The 19,838-nt window shown below is 37.1% G+C and overlaps 2 non-coding genes across 2 annotated transcripts; both read right to left on the reverse strand.

Annotated features, from left to right (window-relative positions):
* Positions 1–1,648: 1,648 nt before the first annotated feature.
* Positions 1,649–1,755, reverse strand: LOC148766335 (small nucleolar RNA R71). The gene has a single exon (XR_016035158.1). It is a non-coding gene; the product is annotated as a small nucleolar RNA R71 (small nucleolar RNA).
* A 5,521-nt stretch (positions 1,756–7,276) lies between these two features.
* LOC148766336 (small nucleolar RNA R71) lies at positions 7,277–7,383 on the reverse strand. Its single transcript, XR_016035156.1, has one exon. It is a non-coding gene; the product is annotated as a small nucleolar RNA R71 (small nucleolar RNA).
* Positions 7,384–19,838: the final 12,455 nt, after the last annotated feature.

Consider the following 19,838-nt stretch of genomic DNA (forward strand, 5'->3'; position numbering starts at 1 on the left):
ATTTTCGCGCGGCCGTGCCAAATCACGCTGGAGACAATTTTGGACTTTTAAACACACAAGGAAACCTAGAATCATCTACCAAGTTGGGACATCTATTTAAGCCCAAACCAAGCACGAATCAAAGGGGACTTTTGACACAACCTTGGAGCGAGAGGAGCGAGAGAACGAAGAATCGAAGACGGAGAATTGACAACTCTTCATCATAATTCTTCTTTCACCTATCTTTTCTTAATCTATGACTTTTATTACTTTTATTATGTTTTTCGTTATGCATAGCTAAGTTTTTAATCTAGGATTTTGTTGGAACCCTATGTGGGGATGGTGAACCCGTTTTCTTGAGATTGTGCAATTATGATTTTATGATTATTTCTTCTACTTGATATGATTGTTAGTGCATGAACTTGATCAATTTATGTGCTTTATCTGTGATTATTGTGATTGACTCGACAGAGCTATTTTGATAATTAGACGGTAAGTAGAAGAACCTTCGAGTAGTTTTCACCGGATGAGTGTGTCAATTGCATGTGGTGTCGTAGACATACAGATATCACCTTAGGTAGCCATTTACGAGACTTGTTAGTTAATTCTTTATTCATAATTTGTTTGCATAGACATATAGTGAACCGTTTATGAATAATAGATTCATAATACACGCGACAGCGGGTTATGAGTAAATTAGTGTCTCGGGTTAATAATCATGAATCAGATATTGCATAATTGAGGGGTTTTGGGTGAGCAATTCTTGCATAGGGGGAAGATAAAATCCTAGGTCCGTTTTTATTGATATTTTCTCGTGTTTAATTCCTTTCATAATTAGTTTAATTGTTTAATTGATTTTATTTGACAACTTTGCGTAGGCTGGATAAAAATCATAATTGTTAGAATTTGGTACTTAGGATTAGATAATTTGAGTATTCCCTGTGGGATCGACATCCGACTCTCACGAGTCTACTTTTACTACTTGTTTGCGATACGTGCACTTGCGTGTTGGTATTTAGCACCCAACAAGTTTTTGGCGCCGTTGTCGGGGAATACGGCTAAATTATCTATTTATCCTAATATTAAATTTGAGCAATTTTTCTTACTTCAGCCGTTTTATTTATTTTATTTAATTATTTTCTTTGCTTATTTTATTTTTATTATTTTAGTTTAGGTACTTTTTATCGGAATGGAAGAAGAGAATAATCGTAGGGGAGATGACCAAGGGCGCCTACCAAATGCGGCAGGAAATATCGTCAACGAGCAAGAGCAACTTCTGCTAATCAATCCACCACCTCGTCAACGAGCATTGCATGAGTACACCGTTCCAACACTCAATGGGTTTCAATCGAGCATCCAGCAGCCCCCCATTGAAGCCAACAATTTCGAAATTCGAGCGGGACTCCTTACTATGCTCCAAAACAATGGGTTATTCAGCGGATTAGCTCATGAAGATCCGCATCTCCACTTGGTCAACTTCCTCGAAACATGTGATTCGCACAAGATGAACGGAGTATCACCCGAAGCACTGCAACTCCGCCTGTTCAAGCACTCTTTACAAGGGGCAGCCCGAGACTGGTTACAAACTCGTGCACCACACTCCATCTCATCTTGGCCCCAACTAGCACAACTCTTCATGAACACATACAACTCCCCAACAAAAACTGAGAGAATCCGGAGAGAAATACAAAATTTCATACAAGATGCCGGTGAAGCGTTATTCGAGACGTGGGAGCGGTTCAAACAATTAATTCGGAGATGCCCCAATCATGGTCTTCAAGAGTGGCGGCAACGGGTTGCAAGATAATTCGAGAACGGTGCTCGATTCAGCAGCTGGCGGTATGTTCATGAGCTTGACCTATGACGAAGCTTACGAACTTTCGGAGCGAATCGCTAGGAATAAATACATGCGGGCATCGGACCGGTCAAATAGCGGAGCCATAAAGACGGGAGGAATTTTGGAGTTAGAAGGCGTCACCGCAATCACTGTCCAATTAGAGAAGCTATCAAAGCAAGTAGCAGCATTGCAAACTCAGCAAGTCCATGCAGTCCAAGTTCCCAACCAGTGCGTAGAAGAAACGGAGTCTCTAAATTATGTGCATGACACTAATCGACAACAGAGGAACCCGTACTCCAACACTTATAATCCGGGATGGAAAGATCACCCCAACTTTGGATGGGGAGGAAATCAACAAGGACAAAGGCCAGCTCCCGGATTCCAAAATCCGCCTCAAGCTCCACCTCAAGGTGGAGATCTAGCAAACTTCTTAGCTCAATTCATGACATCCACTCAAGCTTCCATTCGAAATTTGGAGACACAAATGGGTCCACTTGCAACCCAGCTAAACGCGAGGCCGTCGGGAGCACTGCCGTCGAATACGGAAGATCCTCGAAAGAGCAACATCGAGCAGTGCAATGCAGTAAGTTTGCGCAATGGGAGGCAATTAGAGGAAGGTCCTAAGAAGTCCGTTGCACCACCGCCTATTGTAGAGGAGCCCAAAGAAAAGACCGAGGTCAGGCCAAGAAACACAAAGATCGCAGTAAGTGAATCTACTCCCAGGTACCTTTCCCTCAACGTTTTCAAACTCCAAGCTTGATATGCAATTTCAGTTATTTTTGGATTATCTTAAAAAGTTGCATGTTAATATTCCTTTTGTTGAGGCACTTAAGCATATGCCAAATTGGGTTAAGTTTATAAAGGAGATGAGATTGTATCGAAGAAGATGAGGCTTCCGGAGTGTGCAGCAATCATAGACCTCAATGAGCAAAGTAGTGCTATCCTTGCAAATAAAATTCCACGGAAGCTTAGAGATCCGGGCAGTTGTACCATTCCATGCACAATAGGTACTAGGTATTTTGGGCGGGCGTTTTGTGATCAAGGGGCGAGCGTAAATTTAATGCCTTTATCAATTTATGAGAAATTGAATTTAGGAGAAATTAAGCCTACTTCCGTGACCTTGCAGCTAGCCGATAGATCTTTTACTCACCCTTTAGGTATAGTTGAAGATATATTGGTCAAGGTAGATAAGTTCATACTCCCGGCCGATTTTCTAGTACTAGACATAGAGGAAGATGAAAATATTCCCCTTATCTTAGGACGCCCAATCTTAGCAACCGGTAGGTCAATTATTGATGTAGGAAAGAGAGAGCTAAGAATGAGTGTGGGGGAAGAAACAGTGATCTTCAAGGTGTACCGGGTAGATGAAAAGCCTATTACGGCTAATGGATGTTATCTTCTTGATGAGGTAAGTGATTCTAAACTTTTTCCTGTTAAATTATATGATTTAAATTTTTTTGTGGATACTAATGTGCATGTAGGAGAACAAAAGAAAAAGGTTGAGTTGGTTGCAACACCTACTCAAAACACCGTGATAAAAGACGATGATGGCACGCCACATGACATCAAGAAGAATAAATTAAAGGGCATTCCTAAGCGAACCAGTCGAAAGAAGAATCGGATCAACCCATTTATTCAAGACTTTCTCCAAAAGGAAGTTAGGAGATGGGTTCAAAAGCTAAGGAATTGAAGAGAAGGAACAAAGTCTGGCTGAAGACTATAAACTTAGCGCTTCTCGTGAGGCAACCCGAGATTTTCGTTTTTTTTTATTATTTATGTTTTCTTGTTTTATTTTATTTATTTATTTTATAAGCATGCAAGCTAATTAAATAAGCAATTTTTTTTATTTTCAGGGGTTAAAGTGCAATTTTGCACTTCACACGGCCGCACCAAAAAAGGCTTGAATCCAGCACGGCCGTGTGGAAAATCGGAGAGGCTACTGCCCAAAATTGAGAAGGGGCGCGGCCGTGCGGAATTTACACTGAATTCTCGCACGGCCGTCCGAGAAACAATAGGCTACTGCCCAGAATTCAAGTTTCGCACGGCCGTGCGCAAAACAGTTCAAAATCTCATACGGCCGTGCGAACCTCAACTGAAGCATAATAAAGGCGAGGGTGGAAGAGCAGCCCGGACATGGCCAAAACGACTTATTCAGGTGTATTCTATCCTTAAACTTCGTGGTAATTACATTGAGGGCAATGTAAATTTTAAGTTTGGGGGTGGATAATTACTTCTTTATGTGCTTTAATTTTTTAGTTTGCATGCCTTAGGATTTTTTTTATTATTATTTGAGTTGTTTTAGTTTATTTATTGCTTTTAAAAAAAAAAAATTTTGCTTGAGATAAATGCTTCGATGAATCATGATGATGAAAGATGGTCGATGTTTAATGATGAAATTGCTTGTTTTATCTTGATTTTGATCGAATTTTGGTGAGCTTTTGATTCAAAGTGTCGTAAGAATGAGTCATTGTTAGGAATCTCGAATTATGCGTTGCTTTGGTTGAAAGTTTTGTGTTTTAAATTTTGAGTTAATTTATGTTATATCATATGCTATTCGGTTTTAGAACTTGTCTTATGAATTTACAAAGTGAAATATTAAATTGTTGAGTAAATTGGGAAGTGATTTGGGCCATCTTTGAACCGTTTGAGCCTTTCAAGCCTACCTTTAAATTTTTATCATTCGAACCTTGATTGAGCCTTGGAGAAACGGTGTTCTTTCTTTTAGCCAATGTGTATAAGGTATAATAAGGTATAATAAGTGGAGATGTTTGAAAAATTAACCCTTGGAGTTCGGTCGAATTTTTTTATAAGGTCCTTCTTCTTCTTCGGTAAAAAAAAAGAAAAAAAAAAAAAGAAAAAAAAATAATAAAAAAAAAAGAGAAAGAAAAAGAAGAAAAAGAGACTAGAAGGGGAAGTAAGGACTAGTTGTTGAACTGTTTTGAAAGCTCGGTCCATTGTCTTAAGAGCAAAAGTGGAGACTTTTGAACTCTTAAGAATCGGGTGTAATAAAGTCCTTAGAGGTGAATTCATTGTTTCAAACGCCTATCTATCAAAATTTGGCGTAATCATCTCAATTCAAGAAGCATAGCCACCTATACCCATATCTCCTACCTCGAACCAAAAAGCCCAACATTTGAAAGCCAAAAAGTCCCAACGATCCCAATAGCTCAATTATTTGATACTAGCCGAGTAAAGAAATTTGGTGAGTCTTTGGAGTTGAATATTATTATGTAAGTATAAATTTTCTCCATTTTTAATGTACAAATATGGGATACTTGAAGCAATAGCATGGTTTGTGGTTTTTAGCAATGGTGAGTGAATACGTATCTATGAATTACAAGCTTGTAAATTTTTGAGAATTGTCATGATAATTGCAAGTTCTGAAAAAAAACAAAAAAAAGTTGACCATTAATCTATGTGATGAGAGGCATTTGTTGAGAGTGTTGCTGTGAAAGTTGTTAGTTTTTGCTTGAGGACAAACAAAAGATCAAGTTTGGGGGTGTGTTAACTGTATATTTTTACACTTTATCGTATCTTTTTATTTGAGCTTTTGGTGTGATTTAACGATAATTGGTTCTTAAAAAGTTGATTTATGGTATTCTAGGTACAAATTGATGATTTGGAAAAGTTTGGGGTCAAAACTGCAATTTTGAAGAAAATATGGGCCAAAAGTGAAATAATCAAAAATGTGAAGGAATTGGCACGGCACGGCCGTCCCAAATTTACACCTTAAAATGGCACGGCCGTGCCAAATGCAGAAATTGGGCAGAAGGTTTCGGTGATTCTCGCGCGGCCGTGCGAGAATTGCACTGATTTTCGCGCGGCCGTGCCAAATCACGATGGAGACAATTTTGGACTTTTAAACACACAAGGAAACCTAGAATCATCTACCAAGTTGGGACATCTATTTAAGCCCAATCCAAGCACGAATCAAAGGGGACTTTTGACACAACCTTGGAGCGAGAAGAGCGAGAGAACGAAGAATCGAAGACGGAGAATTGACAACTCTTCATCATAATTCTTCTTTCACCTATATTTTCTTAATCTATGACTTTTATTACTTTTATTATGTTTTTCGTTATGCATAGCTAAGTTTTTAATCTAGGATTTTGTTGGAACCCTATGTGGGGATGGTGAACCCGTTTTCTTGAGATTGTGCAATTATGATTTTATGATTATTTCTTCTACTTGATATGATTGTTAGTGCATGAACTTGATCAATTTATGTGCTTTATCTGTGATTATTGTGATTGACTCGACAGAGCTATTTTGATAATTAGACGGTAAGTAGAAGAACCTTCGAGTAGTTTTCACCGGATGAGTGTGTCAATTGCATGTGGTGTCGTAGACATACAGATATCACCTTAGGTAGCCATTTACGGGACTTGTTAGTTAATGCTTTATTCATAATTTGTTTGCATAGACATATAGTGAACCGTTTATGAATAATAGATTCACAATACACGCGACAGCGGGTTATGAGTAAATTAGTGTCTCGGGTTAATAATCATGAATCAGATATTGCATAATTGAGGGGTTTTGGGTGAGCAATTCTTGCATAGGGGGAAGATAAAATCCTAGGTCCGTTTTTATTGATATTTTCTCGTGTTTAATTGCTTTCATAATTAGTTTAATTGTTTAATTGATTTTATTTGACAACTTTGCGTAGGCTGGATAAAAATCATAATTGTTAGAATTTGGTACTTAGGATTAGATAATTTGAGTATTCCCTGTGGGATCGACATCCGACTCTCACGAGTCTACTTTTACTACTTGTTTGCGATACGTGCACTTGCGTGTTGGTATTTAGCACCCAACAAGCTTTTGGCGCCGTTGCCGGGGAATACGGCTAAATTATCTATTTATCCTAATATTAAATTTGAGCAATTTTTCTTACTTCAGCCGTTTTATTTATTTTATTTAATTATTTTCTTTGCTTATTTTATTTTTATTATTTTTGTTTAGGTACTTTTTATGCGAATGGAAGAAGAGAATAATCGTAGGGGAGATGACCAAGGGCGCCTACCGAATGCGGCAGGAAATATCGTCAACGAGCAAGAGCAACTTCTGCTAATTAATCCACCATCTCGTCAACGAGCATTGCATGAGTACACCGTTCCAACACTCAATGGGTTTCAATCGAGCATCCAGCAGCCCCCCATTGAAGCCAACAATTTCGAAATTCGAGCGGGACTCCTTACTATGCTCCAAAACAATGGGTTATTCAGCGGATTAGCTCATGAAGATCCGCATCTCCACTTGGTCAACTTCCTCGAAACATGTGATTCGCACAAGATGAAAGGAGTATCACCCGAAGCACTGCAACTCCGCCTGTTCAAGCACTCTTTACAAGGGGCAGCCCGAGACTGGTTACAAACTCGTGCACCGCACTCCATCTCATCTTGGCCCCAACTAGCACAACTCTTCATGAACACATACAACTCCCCAACAAAAAATGAGATAATCCGGAGAGAAATACAAAATTTCATACAAGATGCCGGTGAAGCGTTATTCGAGACGTGGGAGCGGTTCAAACAATTAATTCAGAGATGCCCCAATCATGGTCTTCAAGAGTGGCGGCAACGGGTTGCAAGATAATTCGAGAACGGTGCTCGATTCAGCAGCTGGCGGTATGTTCATGAGCTTGACCTATGACGAAGCATACGAACTTTTGGAGCGAATCGCTAGGGATAAATACATGCGGGCATCGGACAGGTCAAATAGTGGAGCCATAAAGACGGGAGGAATTTTGGAGTTAGAAGGCGTCACCGCAATCACTGCCCAATTAGACTAGCTATCAAAGCAAGTAGCAGCATTGCAAACTCAGCAAGTCCATGCAGTCCAAGTTCCCAACCAGTGCGTAGAAGGAACGGAGTCTCTAAATTATGTGCATGACACTAATCGACAACAGAGGAACCCGTACTCCAACACTTATAATCCGGGATGCAAAGATCACCCCAACTTTGGATGGGGAGGAAATCAACAAGGACAAAGGCCAGCTCCCGGATTCCAAAATCCGCCTCAAGCTCCACCTCAAGGTGGAGATCTAGCAAACATCTTAGCTCAATTCATGACATCCACTCAAGCTTCCATTCGAAATTTGAAGACACAAATGGGTCCACTTGCAACCCAGCTAAACGCGAGGCCGTCGGGAGCACTGCCGTCGAATACAGAAGATCCTCGAAAGAGCAACATCGAGCAGTGCAATGCAGTAAGTTTGCGCAATGGGAGGCAATTAGAGGAAGGTCCTAAGAAGTCCGTTGCACCACCGCCTATTGTAGAGGAGGCCAAAGAAAAGACCGAGGTCAGGCCAAGCAACACAAAGATCGCAGTAAGTGAATCTACTCCCAGGTACCTTTCCCTCAACGTTTTCAAACTCCAAGCTTGATATGCAATTTCAGTTATTTTTGGATTATCTTAAAAAGTTGCATGTTAATATTCCTTTTGTTGAGGCACTTAAGCATATGCCAAATTGGGTTAAGTTTATAAAGGAGATTGTATCGAAGAAGATGAGGCTTCCGGAGTGTGCAGCAATCATAGACCTCAATGAGCAAAGTAGTGCTATCCTTGCAAATAAAATTCCACCGAAGCTTAGAGATCCGGGCAGTTGTACCATTCCATGCACAATAGGTACTAGGTATTTTGGGCGGGCGTTTTGTGATCAAGGGGCGAGCGTAAATTTAATGCCTTTATCAATTTATGAGAAATTGAATTTAGGAGAAATTAAGCCTACTTCCGTGACCTTGCAGCTAGCCGATAGATCTTTTACTCACCCTTTAGGTATAGTTGAAGATGTATTGGTCAAGGTAGATAAGTTCATACTCCCGGCCGATTTTCTAGTACTAGACATAGAGGAAGATGAAAATATTCCCCTTATCTTAGGACGCCCATTCTTAGCAACCGGTAGGTCAATTATTGATGTAGGAAAGAGAGAGCTAAGAATGAGTGTGGGGGAAGAAACAGTGATCTTCAAGGTGTACCGGGTAGATGAAAAGCCTATTACGGCTAATGGATGTTATCTTCTTGATGAGGTAAGTGATTCTAAACTTTTTCCTGTTAAATTACATGATTTAAATTTTTTTGTGGATACTAATGTGCATGTAGGAGAACAAAAGAAAAAGGTTGAGTTGGTTACAACACCTACTCAAAACACCGTGATAAAAGACGATGATGGCACGCCTCATGACATCAAGAAGAATAAATTAAAGGGCATTCCTAAGCGAACCAGTCGAAAGAAGAATCGGATCAACCCATTTATTCAAGACTTTCTCCAAAAGGAAGTTAGGAGATGGGTTCAAAAGCCAAGGAATTGAAGAGAAGGAACAAAGTCTGGCTGAAAACTATAAACTTAGCGCTTCTCGGGAGGCAACCCGAGATTTTTGTTTTTTTTTTATTATTTATGTTTTTTTGTTTTATTTTATTTATTTATTTTATAAGCATGCAAGCTAATTAAATAAGCAATTTTTTTTATTTTCAGGGGTCAAAGTGCAATTTTGCACTTCACACGGCCGCACCAAAAAAGGCTTGAATCCAGCACGGCCGTGTGGAAAATCGGAGAGGCTACTGCCCAAAATTGAGAAGGGGCGCGGCCGTGCGGAATTTACACTGAATTCTCGCACGGCCGTCCGAGAAACAATAGGCTACTACCCAGAATTCAAGTTTCGCACGGCCGTGCGCAAAATAGTTCAAAATCTCATACGGCCGTGCGAACCTCAACTGAAGCATAATAAAGGCGAGGGTGGAAGAGCAGCCCGGACATGGCCAAAACGACTTATTCAGGTGTATTCTATCCTTAAACTTCGTGGTAATTACATTGAGGGCAATGTAAATTTTAAGTTTGGGGGTGGATAATTACTTCTTTATGTGCTTTAATTTTTTAGTTTGCATGCCTTAGGATTTTTTTTTTATTATTTGAGTTGTTTTAGTTTATTTATTGCTTTTAAAAAAAAAATTTGCTTGAGATAAATGCTTCAATGAATCATGATGATGAAAGATGGTCGATGTTTAATGATGAAATTGCTTGTTTTATCTTGATTTTGATCGAATTTTGATGAGCTTTTGATTCAAAGTGTCGTAAGAATGAGTCATTGTTAGGAATCTCGAATTATGCGTTGCTTTGGTTGAAAGTTTTGTGTTTTAAAATTTGAGTTAATTTATGTTATATCATATGCTATTCGGTTTTAGAACTTGTCTTATGAATTTACAAAGTGAAATATTAAATTGTTGAGTAAATTGGGAAGTGATTTGGGCCATCTTTGAACCGTTTGAGCCTTTCAAGCCTACCTTTAAATTTTTATCATTCGAACCTTGATTGAGCCTTGGAGAAACGGTGTTCTTTCTTTTAGCCAATGCGTATAAGGTAGAATAAGTGGAAGATTTTTGAAAAATTAACCCTTGGAGTTCGGTCGAATTTTTTTATAAGGTCCTTCTTCTTCTTCGGTAAAAAAAAGAAAAAAAAAAGAAAAAAAAAAGAAATATAAAAAAAAATAATAAAAAAAAAAGAGAAAGAAAAAGAAGAAGAAGAGACTAGAAGGGGAAGTAAGGACTAGTTGTTGAACTGTTTTGAAAGCTCGATCCATTGTCTTAAGAGCAAAAGTGGAGACTTTTGAACTCTTAAGAATCGAGTGTATTAAAGTCCTTAGAGGTGAATTCATTGTTTCAAACGCCTATCTATCAAAATTTGGCGTAATCATCTCAATTCAAGAAGCATAGCCACCTATACCCATATCTCCTACCTCGAACCAAAAAGCCCAACATTTGAAAGCCAAAAAGTCCCAACGATCCCAATAGCTCAATTATTTGATACTAGCCGAGTAAAGAAATTTGGTGAGTCTTTGGAGTTGAATATTATTATGTAAGTATAAATTTTCTCCATTTTTAATGTACAAATATGGGATACTTGAAGCGATAGCATGGTTTGTGGTTTTTAGCAATGGTGAGTGAATACGTATCTATGAATTACAAGCTTGTAAATTTTTGAGAATTGTCATGATAATTTCAAGTTCTGAAAAAAAAAAAAAAAGTTGACCATTAATCTATGTGATGAGAGGCATTTGTTGAGAGTGTTGCTGTGAAAGTTGTTAGTTTTTGCTTGAGGACAAACAAAAGATCAAGTTTGGGAGTGTGTTAAGTGTATATTTTTACACTTTATCGTATCTTTTTATTTGAGCTTTTGGTGTGATTTAACGATAATTGGTTCTTAAAAAGTTGATTTATGGTATTCTAGGTACAAATTGATGAATTGGAAAAGTTTAGGGTCAAAACTGCAATTTTGAAGAAAATATGGGCCAAAAGTGAAATAATCAAAAATCTGAAGGAATTGGCACGGCACGGCATTCCCAAATTTACACCTAAAAATGGCACGGCCGTGCCAAATGCAGAAATTGGGCAGAAGGTTTCGGCGATTCACGCGCGGCCGTGCGAGAATTGCACTTATTTTCGCGCGGCCGTGCCAAATCACGCTGGAGACAATTTTGGACTTTTAAACACACAAGGAAATCTAGAATCATCTACCAACTTGGGACATCTATTTAAGCCCAAACTAAGCACGAATCAAAGGGGACTTTTGACACAACCTTGGAGCGAGAGGAGCGAGAGAACGCAGAATCGAAGACGGAGAATTGACAACTCTTCATCATAATTCTTCTTTCACCTATCTTTTCTTAATCTATGACTTTTATTACTTTTATTATGTTTTTCGTTATGCATAGCTAAGCTTTTAGTCTAGGATTTTGTTGGAACCCTATGTGGGGATGGTGAACCCGTTTTCTTGAGATTGTGCAATTATGATTTTATGATTATTTCTTCTACTTGATATGATTGTTAGTGCATGAACTTGATCAATTTATGTGCTTTATCTGTGATTATTGCGATTGACTCGACAGAGCTATTTTGATAACTAGACGGTAAGTAGAAGAACCTTCGAGTAGTTTTCACCGGATGTGTGTGTCAATTGCATGTGGTGTCGTAGACATACAGATATCAAAAAAGCCCAACATTTGAAAGCCAAAAAGTCCCAACGATCCCAATAGCTCAATTATTTGATACTAGCCGAGTAAAGAAATTTGGTGAGTCTTTGGAGTTGAATATTATTATGTAAGTATAAATTTTCTCCATTTTTAATGTACAAATATGGGATACTTGAAGCGATAGCATGGTTTGTGGTTTTTAGCAATGGTGAGTGAATACGTATCTATGAATTACAAGCTTGTAAATTTTTGAGAATTGTCATGATAATTGCAAGTTCTGAAAAAAAAAAAAAAAAAAGTTGACCATTAATCTATGTGATGAGAGGCATTTGTTGAGAGTGTTGCTGTGAAAGTTGTTAGTTTTTGCTTGAGGACAAACAAAAGATCAAGTTTGGGGGTGTGTTAAGTGTATATTTTTACACTTTATCGTATCTTTTTATTTGAGCTTTTGGTGTGATTTAACGATAATTGGTTCTTAAAAAGTTGATTTATGGTATTCTAGGTACAAATTGCTGATTTGGAAAAGTTTGGGGTCAAAACTGCAATTTTGAAGAAAATATGGGCCAAAAGTGAAATAATCAAAAATCTGAAGGAATTGGCACGGCACGGCCGTCCCAAATTTACACCTAAAAATGGCACGGCCGTGCCAAATGCAGAAATTGGTCAGAAGGTTTCGGCGATTCTCGCGCGGCCGTGCGAGAATTGCACTGATTTTCGCGCGGCCGTGCCAAATCACGCTGGAGACAATTTTGGACTTTTAAACACACAAGGAAACCTAGAATCATCTACCAAGTTGGGACATCTATTTAAGCCCAAACCAAGCACGAATCAAAGGGGACTTTTGACACAACCTTGGAGCGAGAGGAGCGAGAGAACGAAGAATCGAAGACGGAGAATTGACAACTCTTCATCATAATTCTTCTTTCACCTATCTTTTCTTAATCTATGACTTTTATTACTTTTATTATGTTTTTCGTTATGCATAGCTAAGTTTTTAATCTAGGATTTTGTTGGAACCCTATGTGGGGATGGTGAACCCGTTTTCTTGAGATTGTGCAATTATGATTTTATGATTATTTCTTCTACTTTATATGATTGTTAGTGCATGAACTTGATCAATTTATGTGCTTTATCTGTGATTATTGCGATTGACTCGACAGAGCTATTTTGATAATTAGACGGTAAGTAGAAGAACCTTCGAGTAGTTTTCACCGGATGAGTGTGTCAATTGCATGTGGTGTCGTAGACATACAGATATCACCTTAGGTAGCCATTTACGAGACTTGTTAGTTAATGATTTATTCATAATTTGTTTACATAGACATATAGTGAACCGTTAATTTGTTGACAGTAAATTAACGTAATATTATTATTTTTTATTTTTTGTTATTTTTTTAATTTTTTTGATTTGTTGACAAGTCAACGTAATTATATTACTGTCGTTGACAGTAAAATAACTGTAAACACAATAATATTACTGTCAACAACATCAATATTATTATTTTTTGGGTTTTTTGTTTTGTTTGAGTTATTCACGGAGTAACGTAATAATATTACTGTCTATTATTGTAATATTACTGTAAACACAATAATATTACTGTGGTTGACGGTAATATTACTGTTGTTATAGTAATATTGTTGTCAACCACATCAATATTATTACTTTGTTTGGATTTTTTTTGTTTGAGTTATTCACGGAGTAACGTAATAATATTACTGTCTATTATTGTAATATAACTATGGTTGACGGTAATATTACTGTTGTTATAGTAATATTACTGTCACTCACAGTAATATTAATTATTTTGACTTTTTATTATGTTTACATTTGTTGAACGGTCAATATAGTAATATGACTCTATTACACAATTATAATGAGTTTTGTTGTGTTAATATTACTGTGTTAGAGATTAATATAGCAATATTACTGTGTTAAACTGTAGTTTAGTTAATTTTACTGTGTTCAACAGTAATATAGTTAATATTACAGTCAATCACAGCAATAATGTTGTTTTAACGAAAAAAAAAGTTACAGAAATAAAGAAAAGAAAAACAAAAGTCAACGTCGGAAACTGGCGAAAAAATCCGGAAGAAAAAAAAATAAAAAAAAAATTGAAAAGTCAACGCCGGAATCCGGCAGGAAAAAAAAAGTTTTTCAAAAAAAGAAAATTTTGAAAAGAAAAAGTTTTGGGTCAAAATTGAATAATTTGTAAAATTTGGGGTCAAATTGAGGTTAAATTAAGTTAATAATAAAATTGAAGCATATTAAAGTATGAGGGGTTATTTTAATGCTTTACAAAAATGTGAACCATATATGGACTTATTGATAAAGAAGATTTTTATCTGGATCTCTTTATTAATAAGTATCCATTGATGGGCTTATTTGTAATCACCCCATTACATAATACGTGAGTTTTGGAAGTTTGACAATCAACTTATATAAAAGAAATATATACTGTTTTACATTGCCCTAATTTAATAAATCAGATTAATAAGTCTATGAAAATAAACTAATTAAAAGAAAGAAAACTAAATTACCAGCTCCACTCAACAGAAATCGTAAACTAATGCATGAGCCGGTTTATATCATGTGAAAATTGAAATACAGTGTGTAAATCTTTACCATTTTATAAGCAAACAAACACACACAACAGCATTGGTGCGTGTAGATCAATAGTAAAAATCTCAATATAATCTTCACCGGTTGTAGCATAAAAATAACTTGTAAGCGATTAATTACGATCTGAGTCACCTGCAAAAAAATTGAATCTTAACCAAAGCAATTAAAGTAAACCCGAATGATCAGTTCAAGCCTCAATCAGTCGATCAATTGTACATCAATTCTTTAAGCATATATCAAGCACCTATTTTTCCTCAATTTAAGAATCTTTAATTAGCAATTAATTGCAATTAGAACAATATCTCCAAATTAATGCAACAACAAACCGAACCTAAATTTTCAATTTATTATCCATAATTAAGCTCAAATATTTTTAAAAAACTAAGTCCAATTACACTATTCTCAAGATAAACCGAGACGTACATACGTTTAGTTCATCCCCAAACTAATCAAGAAGTCGAACATATATAAGAGCAATTAAACAATCAACGCTTCACTAATTTGAAATTATTGCATATATAAGAGCAGGGGCGGATCTAGGGGGTGGCCGAGTATGCCATGGACCACCCCAAGATCTCCAAGTTGTTAGATGAGGTTATGAGTTCGACTCCACCATGTTACAAAAAAGTATTGTTTATTTTTTTTGTCTAAATTTCTTTTGAGCCCCTCTCCCATAAACACATTATATTATATCTATATTACTATTTAGTCCACCCAAAATTCAAAATATGTAAAAATAGTCCTAACTTTTTTCTTTTAATTTTTAGCCCCTCTCCCCAAAAACACATTATATTATATCTATATTATTATTTAGTCCACCCAAAATTCAAAATATACAAAAATAGTCCTAAACTTTTTCCTGTTTTTTAGCCCCTCTCCCCAAAAACACATTATATTATATCTATATTATTATTAAGTCCACCCAAAATTCAAAATATACAACAAATTTTTATTCTCCTAATTTATCCAAAAAAAAAAAAAAAAATTCAATTTTTTTTCCCTTCTCCTAATTTATCCAACAAAAAGAAGGTTCAAATTTTTTTTTCAGGGACGCTGCCCCCGAACCCCCAAAATTTTAACCCCACTATACAGTAGATTCTTGGACTCGGCACAACCGACATACCCTGAATTTTCATCATGGATCCGCCACTGTATAAGAGCAATCAATTACACTTAACTATTTTCAAGATCAACTAATTAATATCACGAACGTGTAATTGCATATTGCAGGTACGCATTAAGTAATTACTGCATGTTGCTATTAGTGATTATATGTGATGATGCTAATTACTTAGATCACCTACGGTGGTGTAGAAAATGAACTGGGAGAGCAAAGCAGATCAGTAGCTTGACAACTTGATGATCCTGAGGTACCTGCGATCATAGAACACATGAACTAAGCCGGGGGTTGATCCGGCGGAAACCCCTCCGACGCTCAAGTCAGACGTACTGACATAGAAATAGTCCAGAGAATACAGTTAATAGTATTGCTCAGTTAATAGGACGTACCTTAAGGAATGAATTCAAACCTTTATTTATAGCTTAGTTGAGATTGTCGGGCCCAAACCTTACTTGAAGGTGATTGGGTCTCGGTGATAGTGGTCTTCGATATTGGGCTCGTGGCCAGTAGGTAAGTAATTTGTAGGCCCATTGGGTTGACCCAATTATGCATATCAATATGTTACATGCATGCAACCATGGAATATAATTATGAGTAATTGTGTGTGGTTTCTGATTGATTTTTAATTAGTGATAATGTTGGTTTTTTATTGCTCTTATATATGTTCTAATTGTACGTGCGGATGAATGGATCGGCTAAATGTTTAATTCTGATCTGAACTTTTCGTCCATGTATATAATTAAAAAGAAAAAAAAAGTTTCCATTTGATATACACTCCTAAAATGCAAAATATATAGGGATAGGTTCACCCCTAAAATTCTTCCTTAACTCTTGGAGAGGCAAAAGTACTATTGTGCCCTTAAGTGCAATTTTTGTTCAACTGCATTCAGATTTTCGCCTCTGTATTCAGCATAACGCCCAACTGCATTTAGCATTTTTGGGCCTGCATTTAGCATTTTTATAGATTTTTTTAAATAAAAAAAATAAATGTTTATTTTATAATTATTTTTTATACATACCCTCTTTTGTATATTTTTTTAATATTTTTTAATTTTTATAATTCTTTTAATTTTTAATTTTTTTTATTTGGTTTTTAGTTATTTTTTTTAATTTTTAGTTATTAATTTTTTTTGATAAATTTATTGTACTGCAATTAACTATACATGACTATAGTATACTACACCTAACTATAGTATACCACAGTCATGTATAGTTACATATGTAATCATGTAATGTCTTTTTATCCCAAAATTAATCTACACCAACAACAAAATTTACGCATTTTAATCTTGATATTTTAAATCAACTAACCCAAAAAAAAAAAACACAATCACGTCCATATAATCTTCAAAACATGAACATGCATTACTATACATTAAAAAGCGCATAGCATACATATACCTATATGTCACTACACGTGACTATAGTTATCTACAATTATCTATAGTTATGTAAGTGGCATAAGTCTGGAGTATTGTAGCATGAATATAACTTCACATGGCACTTCTCTGCGTCTTAATCTTTGCATCTCATAATGTTATACAAAGCAAAACCTGTGACCACAAAAGTACAAGTTAAAGAGCAAAATGGAACATGCGAGTTAGATTACATGAAAAATACAAAAAAAAAAAACATGTTTTTTTTTGATAAATTTACTGTACTATAATCGACTACAAATGATTATTGTATACTACAAGTTCTATAGTCACGTATAGTTATATGTATCCATGACTATACATGACTACATATATGACTGTATATGGCTACACATAATTGTATATTCACCTGACCAAAATCACCCATATAAGTAGCAACTATAGATTAAGTTTCTAGTACAAGCAAACAAAGCTCTCACACTTGAGGCATTTCGGATCATCTTCAAATAAATACAAAAAATAAAAGACATAATTTATAAAAAAAATGAACAACATAAGAATCAAACAAATTAAAAAATCAAATTAATCCAAAGAAAAAGAGTTTAATATTAACTGTTCACAGATCTTAAAAAACATAGTAGATTTGATATTTTTTTTTAATAAAAAACAGTAGATCTGATTTGAGACGCCCTCCCTCAACCAAAGAAAGAGGAAAAACTAAAACAATAACGTATAAACAATTTCACCTGTATATAACTGTATAATTGTATATACATACAATCAGTAGTGTATATCTGTATATACATATAACGGTATATTCACCTGACCCAAGTTCTATAGTCATGTATAAGTTATATGTATCCATGACTATACATGACTACATATATGAATCTAACTGTTTATTCACCTGACATAAATCACCTATCTAAGTAATCGCTACTGATTAAATTTCTACTACAGGCAAACAGAGCTCTCACACTTGAGGCATTTCGGATCATATTCAAATAAATACGAAAAATAAAAGACGATTTATAACAAAAATGAACAACATAAGAATCAAACCAAATAAAAAATCAAATTAATCCAAAGAAAAAGATTTTAATATTACTTGTTCACAGATCTTAAAAAACATAGTAGATCTAATTTTTGTTAATAAATAATAGTAGATCTGATTTGAGCCCTCCCTCAACCAAAGAAAGAGAAGAAACTAAAACAAAAACGTAGAACCATTTCATCAAACGAAGAATGAGATTTAAAACGAATTTAAAACAAACAAACCTTCATCCATCATGTTTTTGGCATCATCGAGTCTATGCGATGTGGACGGGTGATTCAAGGCGGCGATTAGCGTCGAGCACGCGAAAAGGAACGGCGGCGCAATGCTGTGGGAGGAGCAGCGGCGGCGGTGCAAGGAGGTTGGGGAGCAGCGGGCGACGGCACAAGAAGGTGAGGGTAGTAGCGGCGGCGGCGCAAGGAGGTGGGGGAGCAACGGCGGCGGCGCAAGGAGGTGAGGGAAGCAGCGACCGCGACGAAGGGCTGTGGGCAGAGAGATAGTTAGAGGGAAAGGGAGAAAGAGAGAAGAGAAGGGAAATTGCTGTGGGCAGAGAGATAGTTAGAGAGAGAGGGGATAAAGAGAGAGAAGGGAAAAATGACGGCTGAGAGATGTGGGAGTGGGGTGGGAGAAAAGGCTAGGAGTTAGGGGTTGAATTGAAATTAAAAGGGTAAAACGGGTATTTTAATTTGTCCACGGGTCTGTCAAATTAAGATTAGAATTTGGATTTTTGACTAAGATAGAAAAATCTATAGCACCTATCTATATATATTTTCAAAACTAGGTGATGTGCCTAATTGGATTTTTGTTCTAAAAGCCCAAATCAATCTAATTAATAATAAAAGCCCAATTATCACATCTACTAAAACCCAATAGGATTTTAGTTATATCATATTGTCCCACATCGGATTTCTACAAGAAGTCTTCATATTCCATCACCTATAAATATGTGATTTAACTCACATAAGAAGGTAAGCACTATTTAGGCAATTAATTAACATTATTTGCTTATATTGTGATAGTTTTCTGACTTGAGCGTCGGAGGACAATCGCCGGGCCACCCCCGGCGTGTCACCTAGTGTTTTCAACTGTTTTGTAGGTTAACGAGTGAAGCCGTCCCTTTGACTACCTCGGACGCGTGGCAAGGACTCTCGGCATTCCTAATATTGGGCTTGAAGATTCCCGGACTTCAAGACCATTGGGCTGACCCAACATTTTGGAGCAGCATCATTTTGGCGCCGTCTGTGGGAATGCAAACTAGAGCACGTGTCGCGAACGGAGGTGGTCAAGGCAATCCCAACCAACCGCTTCAAGGTAGCGGTGGAGTCTTAGAGCTGCCTCGAAGCAAAAAAACTATGGGAGCGGCCAACGAAGAGGGTCAAGGCGATCCCAACCAGCCGCCTCAAGGTAGTGGCGGAGTCCTGAAGCCGCCTCGAAGGAAAAGAACTACGGGAGAAGCCCACCCAACGAGGTGTTCAACGGAGGATTTCCAAGCCATGATGGATGAAACGGTGGCCAAAGTAGCAGCTTGGGCGGCGACAAAGGCAGTGGCGCAATGCGTTGCTACTCAGGGTGGAGCCGACTTCCAAGAGCCAACTCGGACGGAAAATGATCTTGTGGATTCCCTCCATATCCACTCCACTCCACCGATCGTGGAACTTTACGACTCAGAGGAGAGAGTGTCCCTCAGCGATCGAATTTTCTCTTCCGGACGAACCCCTCCAAAACACGCTCACCACCAATCGCCTCATTGCAACCCATCATCGAACCGCCCCTCTCGAAGAGAAGCTCGCCGCGGGTCGCCACGTCCCTTGAGGCAGAGGGCTCCTCCAAGGGAGAGAGCAGCGCATAGCCGTCGAGAGAGAAGTGTTTCTTCTCGGCCGGGTG

This window comes from Erythranthe guttata, chromosome 12 (genome assembly GCF_056151865.1).
Source record: "Erythranthe guttata isolate IM_541 chromosome 12, IM_541, whole genome shotgun sequence".
NCBI classification, from domain to species: Eukaryota; Viridiplantae; Streptophyta; class Magnoliopsida; order Lamiales; family Phrymaceae; genus Erythranthe; species Erythranthe guttata.